Source organism: Haliotis cracherodii, unplaced genomic scaffold, assembly GCF_022045235.1.
Source record: "Haliotis cracherodii isolate W230 unplaced genomic scaffold, xgHalCrac1.p SCAF_9, whole genome shotgun sequence".
Taxonomy (NCBI): Eukaryota; Metazoa; Mollusca; class Gastropoda; order Lepetellida; family Haliotidae; genus Haliotis; species Haliotis cracherodii.
The window spans coordinates 12,384,308-12,400,886 of NW_027266343.1; the positions used below are offsets into that span (position 1 = coordinate 12,384,308).

The following is a 16,579-nucleotide window of genomic DNA, read 5'->3' on the forward strand; positions in this document are numbered from 1 at the left end:
TGCTATGTTTTAATTTCAATGGTTCTCGTTTCCCTGTTGCCATCTTCATGGTATTATTCCATGGCCATCTGTCATGTTATTTCGTCTGTTATTGTTTTATGTTTGATGGTGATATTTATAAAGTGTTTTTTTATCCATGATCTACCATCAGTAGGGACCACCGTGGTGTAGTGGTAGAGCACCCGTCCAGAAATGAAGGTACAGGGTTCAATCCCGGCTGCATCATACCAAAAGACGTTAAAAGATGGTACTTGTTGTTACTCTGTCTGGCGCTCGACATTAAGGGGTTACAACAAGGGCTGGTCGGCTCGGAGTCAGTATACTGTGTCTGACTAGGGTATTTATGTTAAACTGTGGCATGGTATCTCAGTGGGCTAGCAATTTTAATCGTCATTGGTCCGGACTAGTACAAGCAGCCACACACACACACGTGCTTGCACGTCGCTATATAAGAGCAATAATCATTTCACCTCACCTCTCCATCAGTAGGGAATACGCCACAGTTGAAAATACACCATGGATTGGAGTCCTGCATGGACTTGATGTTTAGATGTAAATGTGGTAATGTTATGTTTTAATTTGCAGATAATATATGGAGGTGAGGCAAAAATGGGTTTAATGTCGCATTCAAGATTATTGCACTTATATAGCGACATGCATGCACGTGTCTGTCTGTCTGCTTGTACTAGTCCGGTTTTATAGTGCTAGCCCACTGAGATACCATGCTCCTGTTTTACATGGTTACCAAAGAGACACAGTTTTCTGACTCTGCGCCGACCACGCCTTGTTTACTGTTTACTGCCTCCCAAACTAAGCTGACACGTCACGATATAACTGTAATACTGTTAAAAGCGATGTTAAACCCATCTCGCCCACTTTCCTCAGAATACGAATATGCTATTACGTATATTTTTCACCATACATCAGACAGATAACCATAATGGAGTGACAGGTTTCATTTCAAGGACACAGCTGTTGTTGAAGTAGGTGTATATCAATTTCTAAATATAATTATTAATTTGCATATTGATGTTGCACCCATGGACAGCTTGCATGTAGGATGGGAAAATATATTCATCTGACATTATGTCGACAGACAGATGAAATGACTTGTATTGGGATACTGTTAAATAGCACTAAAATATTAAAATTCCTGATTCCAACAAGGTTCGAAGACATGGCATGTTATTGTCATGAATTCTATTGTTTACATTTGTTTGATTTTTAATGGTGATGTTTCTGTGTAAAATAAATTAGGTGGTAAAACATATTGACTTCAGGCCACATGTTTATTGAACTGCCAATAAAGTCAAATATGTTACTATAAAATGTAGTTAATTGAGCATGATTAATATGTTGCTAGTGATATACCGTATTCGACGTAATAAGCGTCCCGCTCTAATAAGTGCCCACTGCAATATTTGCTAATATATTGGCTTGTGAACAATCCCATTTAGCACCCCTTCCGATTGATCAATGTACACAGGACTTCTTTATTCGCGTATAATACGCACTCGTGTGTTATATGCATTCTTAATTATAGGCAATTAAATTCTGGAAAAATATATCTGTCGCATATAAACATTTCAGTCTGTCAGCATAAACCACAAAATTTATCTTTCAACTCTGTTTTTTCCACCAAAATAATATTCTAATAAGAGCCCCCTATTTCTAAGTTTGAGAGCACCCTGGGCGCTTATTACGTCGAATACGGTATATGTAATTAAGGTACACACCACCTAGCTGTGACAAAAGCCATGTTGATTCTTCCATTTGGTTAGACCAGTTTAGTTCCTTGGTTTAAGGATGAACCTTCCCTTAATTTGGGAAATATCAAATGTATCAGATTCATTTTGTCATTCAGTAATGTTTGCTGAACATCTTTTTGTTTGTGTTTTTCAATTTTTGTAGCAAAGGTCTTTTTTAGGGAATTAATGGGTACCGGGAGTATAAGGAGCCTGCTTCCTAAGCCAATGTTTTAAAATGGAAAGCAAAGGTATTTGAGTGAGTGAGTAAGTGAGTGAGGGAGTTGGGTTTAACGCCGCTATTAACAGTATTCCAGTTATATCGTGGCGTGTCAGCTTAATGTGGAAAGCCCGAAGTGATGCAGGTCTCAGACGTTTACCACTTCGGTGAAACCCACGAGCACGGGTATGGTGCTGACAAACCTAGAAACATAATCAGGGCGAACCGGGATGCGAACCCACAATCATAGGTTTCTGGCATGCCCAAGGGACGCAACTCTGCACAGCGAATCGCGGCGCCTTAGGCGACTGGGCCACCCGTGCCCCCCCAAAGGTATTTGAGATTGGATTGTTCAATTGACTTTCTCCCCTTTGTCAGTAGAGCCAGTAGAATCTGCATTTGCCCAAAATATCACTCGGTAGCTGGTCCAGTAACACCTTCCTCAGTTATTCAGTGTTTTGTATCCTCATTCATTTTATTACCACCGATATAAACCTCCGGTGACGTCATCCTATTGTTCTCCAGTCGGGTTATATCTCATAAACAGGGACGTTGTAATGACCCTGGGATTTTATATAATAACCCCAGGATTTTATAGGATATTCAAGTCATATTTGCTATATAATGTGTTATAATATTCCAGGGATTTTATATAATGTCCTGGGTATTTTATTAATATAACTTCCGTTCAGATTGTAACATGTAATGAAATGTAAAATTAAATGACAAATATTTTCTTTATATTCCCGAGGATCGAACACGCAACCTTCGTATCTGTAGCCCAGTGAGTGTACCACTAGGTTAGAGAGGTGTTGATAAGCCACACTGCTTTTTAGGATGTCCTTCTCAAGATCCGTATGCCAGAAACAGATATTTTATGCCAGTTTCCTAATGTTCATGGAAAGTATGTTCGAAATATAAAAATGTTGATAAATATTGTTTAAAGTTTCTTTTTTTCGGTTTATAAGTAAGATAAAACACTTCCCATCGGGTTGTTATATTTAAAACCCTTTCCCTCGGAAAATCCCTCGGGTTGCGGGTAAATATCATAACAACCCTCGGACGTGTTTTATCCTATACATATATATATACCCTGGACACATTTGTCATATTAGCTTCATTTCAGAAGTCAGTATGGTTTTATGCCACTTTTAGCAATATACCAGCAATATTATAGTAGGGGACACCAGAAATGGCCTCACATGATTGACCAATGTGGGAATCAAACCCGGGCATTCCAGGTGAGGACCGAACACTTTAACCACTAAGCTACCCCACTGCTCCTTGTTTCTGAAGTGATGTCACCATGTCCATTTCTCTTATCATGAACTTTGCACCGAATTAGAAAAAGAATGGGCATAAAATTGAGGATGGCTAACACCTTGGTTTAATATTTCCACTGATCCATATTGTAAGCACCCTGTGATATGAATGATGCTCGATGTAGACGAAAAATGGATGTGGTCATATATATATGTTACTGTAAATTTGCCAAAGACAACATGCCAAGTATTGGAAAGTGCCATCTTGTACAGTTGTTCCTGAAGGTATATTTGTGTTGATAATGTCACAATAGTCGGATCCATCTACACTACACTGCCAGGAAGGCCTTGTCTTAGCATGGGATTGAGGCCCAACCGTGGCTGAGTGTAGCATTTCACAGACAAATCAAAAACATGATTTTGTTGATTTTTTTTTATTACTTAGGCATTATTTTATAATTCTATATATTTTCTTTAACATGATCTGCCATTCCTTTTTTCACCAATACTTATAACAAGTAATTTTTTAAAAACATTCAACCGTCAGTATTATGTTTTTCTCAGAAAAATAAATAAGGCATTATTGAAAGGTTATCCAGCAATGGTAGAAAATAATTAAGATGAAATTTTGAAATGTTTGGTCATTCTACTGACCCTGTATTAGCTAGTTTTGACACCGGTTTAGTTATCTTTACATAAACATTTTGACATATTAACCCACGATTAAAGCTAAGCTTGAGCTATTTAACCTGTCCTGGCATTGTAATATCCTTTGTCTGTGCAATATACAAAAGTCTCAGCAATATAGATAGAGATAGCGATATTCTTTATCAATTACTGTGGTAACCAAGTAGAGAGCACATTTCATGTTTCTGATGTTGAATGTTCTCAAGTGCTAAGTGCCTGTCTTTAAAATCATTGCTGTACCAAAGATCAGTGTTATTCATCCATCTGTGGATGGCCTTCCCTTTGTCAGTACTTCACAGCATGTAAATACAATGTTACTCCAACTGAGGCCCTGTCGGGGAGGGCAAATCTTGTCTTCCTGAGCGCTCATTGGTGAGATTAGAGACCATATAATATTATATGGTCTCTGGTGAGATCAATTGGTGGTGTCCCTCTTTGGAACCAGGCCATGCCTCACCCTTTGTCAGTACTTCACAGCATGTAAATACAATGTTACTCCAACTATGAACAGCTGAGGCCCTGTCGGGGAGGACAAATCTTGTCTTCCTGAGCACTCATTGGTCAGATCAATTGGCGGTGTCCCTCTTTGGAACCAGGCCATGGCTTCATTCATTGGTTTAGAAGTGACTGTTTAGTCAGTTTAGTAGTTTACAGTCACGGCCATATGTACTCTTGGTGATTGATTTGTTTGTTTGTTTGTTGTTAAACGCCGCACTCAGCAATATTCCAGCTATATGACGGCGGTCTGTGAATAATCGAGTCTGGACCAGAAAATCCAGTGACTGACATCATGAGCATCGATTCACGCATTTGGGATTGATGACATGAATCAACCAAGTCAGCAAGTCTTGGTGATTGAGGGAAGTGTATACAGTGTTGGAAATAAAACAAATTGCCAGACTGCCATCAGGACCCACAGACTTTAGAAGCTGCAGGCCATGACGATTCTCTCAGGCCCTCATTTAAAAAACTGCTGCTCATTGTGACACATAAATAGACATGTACATATACTGCAGCCCATAAGGACCCATACAAATGTGTAACTACATGTACCGGCCTGACAGAAGATCTACCTGCCACGGGCCTACAGGCAGGCGCTTATCTTGATCACTGAGTGCATACATACCTGTGAAGTATTGACAGTCTAGCTTTCCATGTCATATTCCGATTATGTGAAGTGTTTCTTCCCATTGATACTTGTACTTCCATATAGACTGTTGATGTGTCTTCTAACCCGTGTTCAGTCTGTGTTTTTATATGGATATATCCAGAGTCTCAGCTTTAAAATAAAGGTGTACTGTTTTTTAATGCATGTGTTTGTTTAATTTGTTTGTTTGTTTGTTGTTCAACGCCACACAGCAATATTCCAGCTATATGACAGCGGCCTATAAATAATCAAGTCTGGACCTGACAATCCAGTGATTGATATCATGAACATCGATCTACGCAATTGGGATCGATGACATGCATCAACCAAGTCAGCGAGCTTGATCACCTGATCCCGTTAGTCTCCTTTTATGGCAAGCTTTGGTTGCTGAAGACCTATTCTCTTCTGGGATCTTCACGGGGCTCCATTGAATGACATGGCCAGGGATCACATGAGTGAGTTAGTATGGTATTACGCCACTTTTAGCAATATCCTGGCAATATCATGGTGTGGGACACCAGAAATGGGATTCACGCATTGTACCCATGTCGGGAATCGAACCCTGATCACCCGATCCCGTTAGTCACCTGTTATGACAAGCATAGTCTGACGACCTATTCTAACCCGGACATTCACAAGTGTGTTTCTTTTAGGTCAGTCTGATGAACATGATAAAGATGATGTGATGTCTCGATGCACCCAGTGAGTGAAGGAGTTAGGTTGATAGGAGCAATGGCCCCCACTATTTGGGTACAATGACACACAATCAACAAAGTCACCGGTCCTGACCAGGTAACCAGCGATCCTACTCTAAAACAGAATCCCAGACATCATGCAACAATAGCCATGATCATGTGACACCAGGGTACCGTTTCACAAAGCAGTCATAAGTGTTACGTGCATGTAAAACTGGCGTAACCCAGAAATACTGAACTAGGGGTGTTTCACAAAGCTAGTGTAATATTACGTCCGTGTAAAATTGGCGTAATCTCTACGTGTAGCCTTCGGGTGGTGTACATATTTACGGCGATAAAGATGGCGATCAATCTAAACACGGACAAGCTTGCCAAAAAAGTATGTAAGCGAGAACGTGTTTTCCGCGAAAAGGTCGAACCCCTCGACAATTTGGATGATCATGACATCATCGAGAGGAATTTCCTTCCTCACAAAGGGAAAGAGCTCCAATCGTATTTTTTACGTGCGTGTAATTTGGCCGAGGTTACGCCAGTTTTAGTGTAGCTTTGTGAAACAGTCTTAGACTGTGTAAACATTGCGCAAATATGGCGTTAAAAAATCTACGAGCATGTAAATTTACGACTGCTTTGTGAAACCTCAGGAGTCTGTATCTAAAAATAGACGCCTTCGGGCTCGCGTGTGGAGATGGTCATGAATATGCATGAGGGCGTCTATTTTTAGATACAGACTCCTGTGGTGAAACGGAACCCTGGTGTCACATGACCTGGAACTGACAACTGATACAGATACATACAAAACGATTTATTTACAAGATGATGGTACAGAGACCACAGACTATGTTCCGCCGTCCTGGATGAACTGTTTCTGGACCTTGGCAACTTTACGGAACTCTTCAGCCAGAGTGCGAGGACACTGCATCTTGCACCAGCTGACCGGCACCATGCTGCCCCCTGGTGGCCAGAAACAACATTACACGTCATTCAGGAGTCATTGGCTTCTGGGGGAGGGGCTGGATGGTTCTAAGAGACACAATATTTTTTAAGTCTCTGCTTCAAGACATTCAGTCTTTTTCACTGACAGGAGGAGCTCGTTACTTTATTTTCACAACCCATCCAGCATATTCAGTTGGTTGGTTGGTTGGTTGGTTTGTTGTTTAACGCCGCACTCAGCAATATTCCAGCCATATGACAGCGGTCTGTAAATAATTGAGTCTGGACCAGACAATCCAGTGATTAATATCATGCGCATCGATCCATGCAATTTTGATCGATGACATGCATCAACCAAGTCAGCGAGCCTGACCACCCGATCCCGTTAGTCGCCTTTTACGACAAGCATATTCGCCTTTTACTGCAAGCATGGATTGCTGAAGACCTATTCTACCCCGGAATCTTCACGGGTCCATATTCAGTGAACAATACTTTTTGTATGGGCCGGGAAATGGAGTTTAACAGTATTCAAACTTATTGCAGTTTGCGTGTGTGTGTGGGTGTGTGTGTGTGTGTGTGTGTGTGCGCGCGCGCGCGCGCGCGTGTGTGCGGGTGGCTGCTTGTACTTGCCAGGCCCAATGGTGGTTCTATAGTGCTAGCCCACTACGATACCATGCCACAGTTTTACATGAATAGAATACCCCTACCAGACACAGTATAGTGACTCGAGCAGATCAGTATTTCTCATCAATGCAGAGTGCAGGGCAGGGTAACAATTACCATCTTATGTACATCTTTGGTATGATTTGTTTGTTTGCTTGTTGTTTCACACCCCACTCAGCAATATTCCAGCCATATGACAGCGGTCAGTAAATAATTGAGCCTGGACCAGACAGTCATGTGTTGACATCATGAGCATCGATCCACCCAATTGGGATAAAATAACATGCATCAAGCAAGTCAGCAAGTCAACAAGCCTGACCACCTTACCCCGTTAGTCGCCTTTTATGGCAAGCATTGGTTGAAGAATTCTCTCTTCGCGGTTCTTCACTGGTCTCCATTGAATGACATGACCAGGGATCACATGAGTGGGTGAGTGTATGGTTTTACGTCGCTTTTAGCAATATTCCAGCAATATCACGGCAGGGGACACCAGAAATGGGATTCACACATTGTACCCATGTCGGGGATCGAACCTGGGTCTTTGGCGTGACGAGCAAATGCTTTAGCCACTAGGCTACCCGACCACTCCGCCAGGAATCAAAGCACCCACCCTCGACTCTCCAAGCAGATGCTCTATCCACTAGACCATACAGACTGGACAAGACAAACCTTAAACTATTGAACTTCTCCTGTATCATATCTCAGCATTGCAGCCTAAGATGGGATGAAAGCTAAAGTCAAGTTGTTTTTCTGGTACTGACAGATCGAGGATCACTACAGGAGTGAATCTAGCATTCAAACACATAGGCAGTAGATCCTGGCACCGCTAAGGGAAACAACTCCACAGTGAATTGCTATGTCTTTGACCACTTTTCATAAATAGCCAATTCATTTCAACTCAACTCAACTGCAGAAACATTTTTACGGAAGATCAAAGTGATCATGGTGATGTCAAGCTATGAAAAAATCAACTCACCTGCTTCACTTGTTGCCATGACAACTCCCAACTCATTTTCTGCAGTGCTTAGAAGATAGGAATGTGCATCTCCCAGTGATAACTATTCTTGTCAGGAACAACAACATGACAGTTTCACTAATCTAGTTTACATATTCATATGTATTTGTTTAACAGAAAACAGTTCTTCAATTTATCTTATGGACCAGAGACTCGAGCCAAAAGCCAATTAGAAAAAAAAAAATTTATAATTTTTCTTTTTGTCCAGCCGCTGTATCCTTGGAGGATTAGAAAAGTGCAAAGATATCAACAACAAAAATATATCACTAAAATAACTAATAATTTTGAAACAATAGTCATGACCGGATGAAGGAGAAAGCATGCTCCAAAATGTTGTTTCTCATAATAAAGAAGTTGACATCCATAAATTCTCTTCCTGAATGGTCATGACTGTTAATCATGTTTCCATTGACAACAAGTTCTACGGTAAAAATGCTAAACCTACTGCACCTTAAACAGCACCCTGGTATAACTATTAGCATTTATTTGTTTCCCACAAAACCACCTGACCCCTACAGATTTCAGCCAACCGAGTGCGATTTCCTATTTGTGTCTCCACGTCACCTCGTGCAAGCAGCAGTTAACACCTGACTGCACAACAGATGCACTGACTGCTCTGCACAACTTACTGGAAAATTTAAACAAAAAGATATATATTTTTTACTATTACACTAAGCAGTGATGTGTCCTGGGACAAGTTTTTGTTTGTTTGTTTGTTTGAATGTTGTTTAACACCGCACTCAGCAATATTCCAGCTATATGACAGCGGCAGCTTTAGAAATTGGCTCTAGTCTTATAGTCCTTTCCAAACTGCCCAATGGTAAAGGTATCTTAAGGACTAGAAGAAATTGGCCCATTTTAAGGGTTATCATTTTAGGACTAGTGGACGAAAACTGTTAGTTTCTAACCCTGCAGCGGTCTGTAAATAATAAGTCTGGACAGGATAATCCAGTGATTGATATCATGAGCATCGATCTACGCAATTGAGACTGCATCAATTAAGTCAGCGAGTCTGACCACCCGATCCCGTTAGTCGCCTTTTACGACAAGCAAAGTCACCTCTTACGGCAAGCATTGCCAGCCCGGATCTTCACGGGTCCTGTAAATTTCGCATAACGTACAGTACACCAACACACTTTTGTTTGTTATCATGTTTAAACGTTGGCCAGTTTCGCTCCTCAACCATGTCAACAAAGACTGGCAATCTGTAGTATTCATAAACAGGAAGTAAATATGAGCATTGTGCGAAAAGAAAGCAATTCTTTTTCAATCTCTACATGGTATAAACTTGAAGCAAGTTTTATTTATTTGCCTGTTTGTTGAATATTTATTCATTAAAATCAGGTCTTAGTTCTCGCTACCGCTAATCAAAGATCTGAGGACATCCCATTAGGGGTCACGTGAGAACGACCTTTCATCCGTCCAATCAGAGCGTCGCTTACCAGATCATGAAAGTGACAGTTGGAATGTGATTTCTAATCATGCAACCTCGAAAACTTTAATACGGGGTATTCCGAACGATAGTCACGGGCTTAACAACTGAATCCATACAATCTAGACCATCTCTTCGCCATTCTTGAATGTTCTTTTGTTCAGGTTTCAAATTTTTAATTGAGAATTTGTCAAAATATATTTCGAAGCATAGTCGCCAGTTTGAAATTAGTGCCATAAAGCATGAGAAAGATGCCTTCTGATTGGCTAATGTCGACGTCTTGTCAGTCATTCCATTGGTCGGTCAAAGTTCGCTCAAGGTCGATCTGACGTGACCCGTAATGGGGTGTTCTCAGATCTTTGTTTAGCGGTAGCGAGAACTAAGATCTGATGTTAACGAGATCAAATATTTTACAGTCTGCACTCAGTGCAGTCTGCTTGTGAACTGAGTCTGCACAACATGCACAAGCTGATTTTAACCTGCACCAGTGCATTCTTGTCAATGGGAAATCGCACCCTGGCCAAGTAAAATATAAACATAGTGAGCAACACAAGCTTATTTAAATTTGAATACTAATCAAGCATGCTCATTAATTCTAATGCTATTCTAGAAGTACTATACCATTCAAAACAAGTTAGGGACCACACAATTCTTTCATAATAGTAAAATGAAAGAATTTGCGATCCTCAACTTTTTGAACTAGTATATAATCATAAGGAGTGAGTATGGTTTTACGCCGCTTTTAGCAATATTCCAGCAATATCACAGCAGGGGACACCAGAAAAGGGCTTCACACATTGTACCCATGTCGGGAATCGAACCCGGGTCTAAGGCGTGACAAGCGAATGCTTAAACCACGAGGCTACCCGACCGCCCCTATAATCATAAGGATGTGTACTGGTGTGTAAAAAACAGTATTGAACTTGTTTTGAGATTTGGTAAGGATACAACTCGGGCTACGATGATGTCACCAGGACGGAAACTTTTGTACATCTCCACCTGTGAATGAAGTGCATAGAACTACAAGGACACAGCTCTAATCCATGAAAAACTTCAATTTAAATTTGTCAATTTTAGATTCGATAAACCATGCTTTATGAGTGGGTGAGTGAGTGAGTTTGGTTTTAGACCCTTTTAACAATATTCCAGTTCTATCACAGTGTGTCAGCTTAATGTGGGAGGATAGCCCGACGTGATGCAGGTCTCAGACGTTTATCACTTCGGTGAAACCCACGAGCACGGGTATGGTGCTGACAAACCTAGAAACATAATTGGGGCGAACCGGTATTCGAACCCACAATCATAGGTTTCTGGCGCGGTCAAGGGAGGCAACTCTCAACAGCAAATCACAGCGCCTCAGACTGGGCCACCTGTTCCCCCAATGCTTTATGACACTGGTTGAATAAGTAATTCAATTCCAAGGAAAACATTTAACAATTAAATCTTCAATCTTTTCTTAGAAAAGTTAATTCAAGTCATATATGAACTAAATACATACCTTGTCCTTCTCCGTAGATCTCACATCATCTCGTCTGTGAAGTCAGAATAATTTTTGTATATTGACAATGTGGAATAATGGTCTGAGTTTACATATATTTTATGTGTGCTTCATTAAGTTTACAAATGCGAGGATAAATACCAGTATTTGGTTTGTGTTGATTAGTGCTACACTTAGCAATATAACAGCTATATGATGGAAGTCTGTAAAAAATCAAGTCTAAACCAGACAATCCATGGATTGACATCATGAGCATCAATCTACGCAATCGGGATATGATGACATGCATCAACCAAGTCAGCAAGTCTGTCCATCTGATCCTGTTAGTCGCCTCTTACGACAATCTTCCCAGAATTCAACTGCACCAGTCCGTTAGCAGTACTGTCTGTAATAATCAGCCATCTTTGCCAAACATTCAACAGTTCAGTCCACGTCATGATAAGTTTTGTTTTTTGTTTGTTTGTTGTTTAACGCCGCACTAAGCAATATTCCAGCAATATTCCAAATATATGGCAGCGGTCTGTAAATAATCAAGTCTGGACCAGACAATCCAGTGATTGATATCATGAACATCGATCCACGCAATTGGGATCGATGACATGCATCAACCAAGTCAGCGAGTCTGACTACCCGATCCCGTTCGTCGCCTCTTACGACAAGCATAGTCGCCTTTTACGGCAAGCAAGGGTTGCTGAAGACCTATTCTACCCCGGATCTTCACAGGTCTTATGATAAGTATTGAAAACAGAGTTTTTGAGAAACATCATCTCGTGTACCTGACAGTTCCTCTGAAGGTTTCTCTCAAAGGCGTCTTTCCCACGCTCAGGATGGCACATTTACAAAACCTTGGATTGACGTTTGTAACCTGAAATGTTGAACAGTTACACAAAAATCAACATACCGTATTCGACGTAATAAAAGCCCTGCTCTAATAAGCGCCCACTGCGATATTTGCTAAGATATTGGCTAGTAAACAATCCCAATTAACACCCCTTCCGATTGATCAATGTAAACAAGACTTATTTATTCGCGTATAATACGCACTCGTGTGTTATATGCACCCTTAATTATGGGCAATTAAATTTTGGAAAAATATATCTCTCGTATATAAACATTCAGGCTGTCAGCATAAACCCCGAAATTTATCTTTTAACTGATTTTTTCACCAAAATAATATTCTAATAATTGCCCACTATTTCTAATTTTGAGAGCGCCCTGGGCGGTTATTACGTCGAATAAGGTACTTACATTCTATGACCTGATGATGAACAGGGACTTATCTAGCCCTGCTCAGAGGCCAATATTTGGAAGCAAACATTTCCCAAATCATGTTACAATGTATTAATATACCGTATTCGACGTAATATTATATAACTCATAACTAATTTTATGGCTTTGTAGAAGTAACCAGTATTCACTTATAACAAGACCAATAAATGGGAACAGGTTTTAATGATTTCTTTTGTATCATTGCATTAAATACAATCTCAAAATACCTCTGAAATTATGAAATTATGAAAATATGAATGAATACAACATGTACAAAAATCCCAATTTTGAACAAATAAACAATTTTTCCCATTTTGTCTGGCAGGGGCAGTGAGTAAAGAATTCCTAATAGATCCCTGATAAAGTAACCATAATAAGGCCTTTTTTAGTTGGTTTTCAAGACTGGTGGGCAAAATATACCTGAATTTAGTATGTTTAGGAAAACAATATGACTTTTGAAACAAATATTAAAGCGGACTAGGTTCCTTGTAAAGAAAAATACATTAGGTTTTAGCACAACTGTTCACAAGAAACAGTGAAAAATACATACATTAATCTATATTCCAACAAAAAAACAATCAATTATCTTTTTGTTTCATTCATCCTTGCTGGTGTGACATACAAGTTTGTTTTTATTTCATTTGTAGTAGTACTAATCTGGAAGTTAAATGAAAATTATTTTTTCTTACCACCTCCACTGAATTTTAGCAGGCTGATTTTAGGCAAAGATGTTTGTAAAGCAACCAACAAATAATACAGGGCCTAACATAATCCTGGGCAAGGCTAAAACAACAAAACCTGAATAAAATAGCTGTAGACAATTAAGGCCATGGTAAACACAATAAAAACTTAATGTTATTTTTTTCTAGACAATTGCCATGAGGATATTTTGCCATTTCTTGATGGGACATTCTTCTGTATCAACTAGCACAACCAATTTGGAAAAGAATCTTTAGGACACTTTGGATAACAATCAGTTGATGTCCTGGAAAATGAACCGATTTGATAGGTGATCAAGGTGATCAAGGTGATCATGGTGATGCTTGAATCCTTCATCAGACTCAGAGCTCCAGATAACTTTTTGAGCAATTGAGTTTTAAAGGTTTCTATTTCAATTGGGTTATTTTATTTTTCATTGGGTAACCAATATTTTTTTCACTCATGTATTCATCACTCTGTTGGCTTTTTCCCAAACATGCCGAAATGACTAAACATTTTGAGATTTAAGAAATAAATAAATAGTGTTTTAGATGTTATATAATGGTTCTAAACATGCTAATTATAGGTTTAACTCGGAAAGTTAATTAGCTCTGTTGTACGCATGCTGAAAAAGCTTCATTGGGTGTTTACGTGAGCTGTTTTCAAAAATTGAGTTTTCCATTTAATGCATACGTTTCTGCACGCAAGTTAATGGAAAGTAATTGGGTTTTGAATAGTTGGGGTGGGAGGGGTTGGGTGAGGTATTTTATGCAAATACGCAGCTTATCTGTAGCTCTGCTTCATGACACCCTGATGAAGAGCATAACACAGTCTTCCATAAAGCAATAAACATTTCTCCCTAGCTGACATGTCAAAAATCAACCTACCCGAGCAGTGACAACAGCTTCAACGGCAGGAACTACATTCTTGCTCACATCAGCCCTTACTTCCATCCGTTTCTGTCAAACAACATCAACATTAAAGTTCCAGTAAACATGGTGAATTTGAAACCTGGTAATAACCTTTAAATATAAACAGCATTATCCAACATATGTTAACAGATGAGAGTATTTCGGTTCTCTGTATTCCAGATATAGACTGGTGCAATATTGCTTCGACTGAAAAATTCAGCAAGATTCAAAAGCATGGCAGCTGTTTGAAACATTAAATGCATAAAAGGCTGACAACATATTTGGGGGGGAATCCGTAGACTCTATCTGAATGGATGCAAAAGGCAAAATAAAAAAAGAATGTGTTCTGAAACTGACAGGTGTATGATGTCCTTTATTTTCTTGTGCTGCTTATCCTGATGACAACTTTGTTTCTTTGTTTGTTGTTTAAGTCAGCACTGAGCAATATTCCAGCAACCAGAGCCTGTGCATAATCAAGTGTGGACCAGACAATCCAGTGATCGATATTGTGTGCAATGATCCATGTCATCAGACATGCTATCAACCAAGTCACTGAGTCCGACCCCTTGATCTTACGACCAGCATAGGTTGTGAGGGACTTATTTTAACCCGGAATCCTTGTGGCCATAAGTGAGTGTGTGAGAATGGTTTTACGCCGCTTTTAGCAATATTCCAGCAATATCATGACGGGGGACACCAGAAATGGGCTTCACACATTATACCCATGTCGGGAATCGAACCCGTGACTTTGGCATGACGAGCGAACGCTTTAACCACTAGGCTACCCGACCACCCCCTGCGGCGATAATGATAAGAATTAAGAGACATAAACTGTACCTTTCCTTCTTCAGTTTCATCAGCATGAAGGAATCCAGCCAGACTGGAGTAGATGAAGCCATTTCGTTTATAAGTGCCCTCACCAGCATCATAGTTGGCACCTTCCCGAAATATTCTCTGACCTGCATCAATAAGAAACAATCTAAATAAACTTCTCCTCCCATTGATAAATCGTGTTAATTCCAACACACTTTCGCAACTGAGTCATGAAGGGTTCCTACAGTCAAGACACGATATAGAATCCACATCCATGCATCAGAAGAGAAAAGACGAATCAGCACTAGTAATACTGTAAACAGCTTTATTTCTGCGCCGCTAAAATATTGCGAATACCACACCAAAGACAATACTGCGACGAGATATATTTGCGAGTTGCCGTGTTGAGATGACCCCTTGATTACCAAACAATAGACAGCTTCTCTCTGAAGCTAGTTAATCTGAGTTGGCCGGAAAGTTGACCGGAAGGGATTGCAAGGGGTAACAGTGACAGTAATTGGTCTGTTTACACTGTCAATTATGATGTATTGTGTGACCATTCTGCATTCACTTGTGTTTTTAACTTATTGAGTAACTTGTGGTTTTGGTTGATGATTTCAACATTTGATGACGTGTTGCAATGAATAAAGTATGTATACATGTATGTATTATTTATTTATACTTATTTTTGCGTTTTTAATTTTTTGAGTCTCGTTCGCAAAACTCGCAATAATAAAACGGTCGCAAAAATTCCCTGTTTACAGAAAACATTTACTAAAACCTTACAAATAGGTCCACGTGAGTTGTCAAAATATTGTGAATTGGGCATGTTTCATTGTTTTCTGTCTTATAACTAGATGACCATGATAACAGGAATTAACCAAAAACGTTGACACATCAATACAATTGTTGGATAATGATTCCTTATTTATAACAATGTTCATAAATGTCTCCCGACAAATATTCACATTGATGGTTCAAATAGAAACAAGAAATACTCGCCTGGAACACACACTGTGGGCGCAGCCATTTTGGAACCGGAAATGAAATTAGGAATGTCTCATTGCATATAATAGAGTATCAACATGTGTTTTGACATTTGTATTGAATCATTTTAGCACGCTAAAAACATTTGAAGCACCCGAAGTTATATTTCATATGACAATTATGCGATCTCAGGGTGTAACCAGTTCAATTTATTTTCAAAAAAGCTCAACAAATTCGTTTCAAACTATTCAATTACACATTATCCCTACAGAATAGTAATACAGCCCAGAAGACATCCGGTGGGAATTATACAAAATACAGAACGACGAACGAAAATAGCGCGAATTCGGAACCGATACAAGCACTCGTAAAATGCACTCTACGAAGCAATCAGTGTTCGGAAGCGTTTATACAATATAAAACTCTCTGTCACAACAGTATTTGCAAATTGTGTCATCCAATCATTGTTTCATAACTTTAATATACCCGAAACACAGCAGCGGCATATGTGTTAGTTTTCTTCAGCTGACACTGTATATCGTTGGTCACGGAAAGTAGTTAGATAAGTGACGGCAGCTTGACTCCTGAGAGTCTTTGGGGTTTCGG

General features: G+C 39.6%; 1 pseudogene; it reads right to left on the minus strand.

The window, feature by feature from the left end:
* Window positions 1-6,591: 6,591 nt before the first annotated feature.
* Window positions 6,592-16,073, minus strand: LOC139452979 (exosome complex component CSL4-like; annotated as a pseudogene).
* Between the last annotated feature and the right edge of the window lie 506 nt (window positions 16,074-16,579).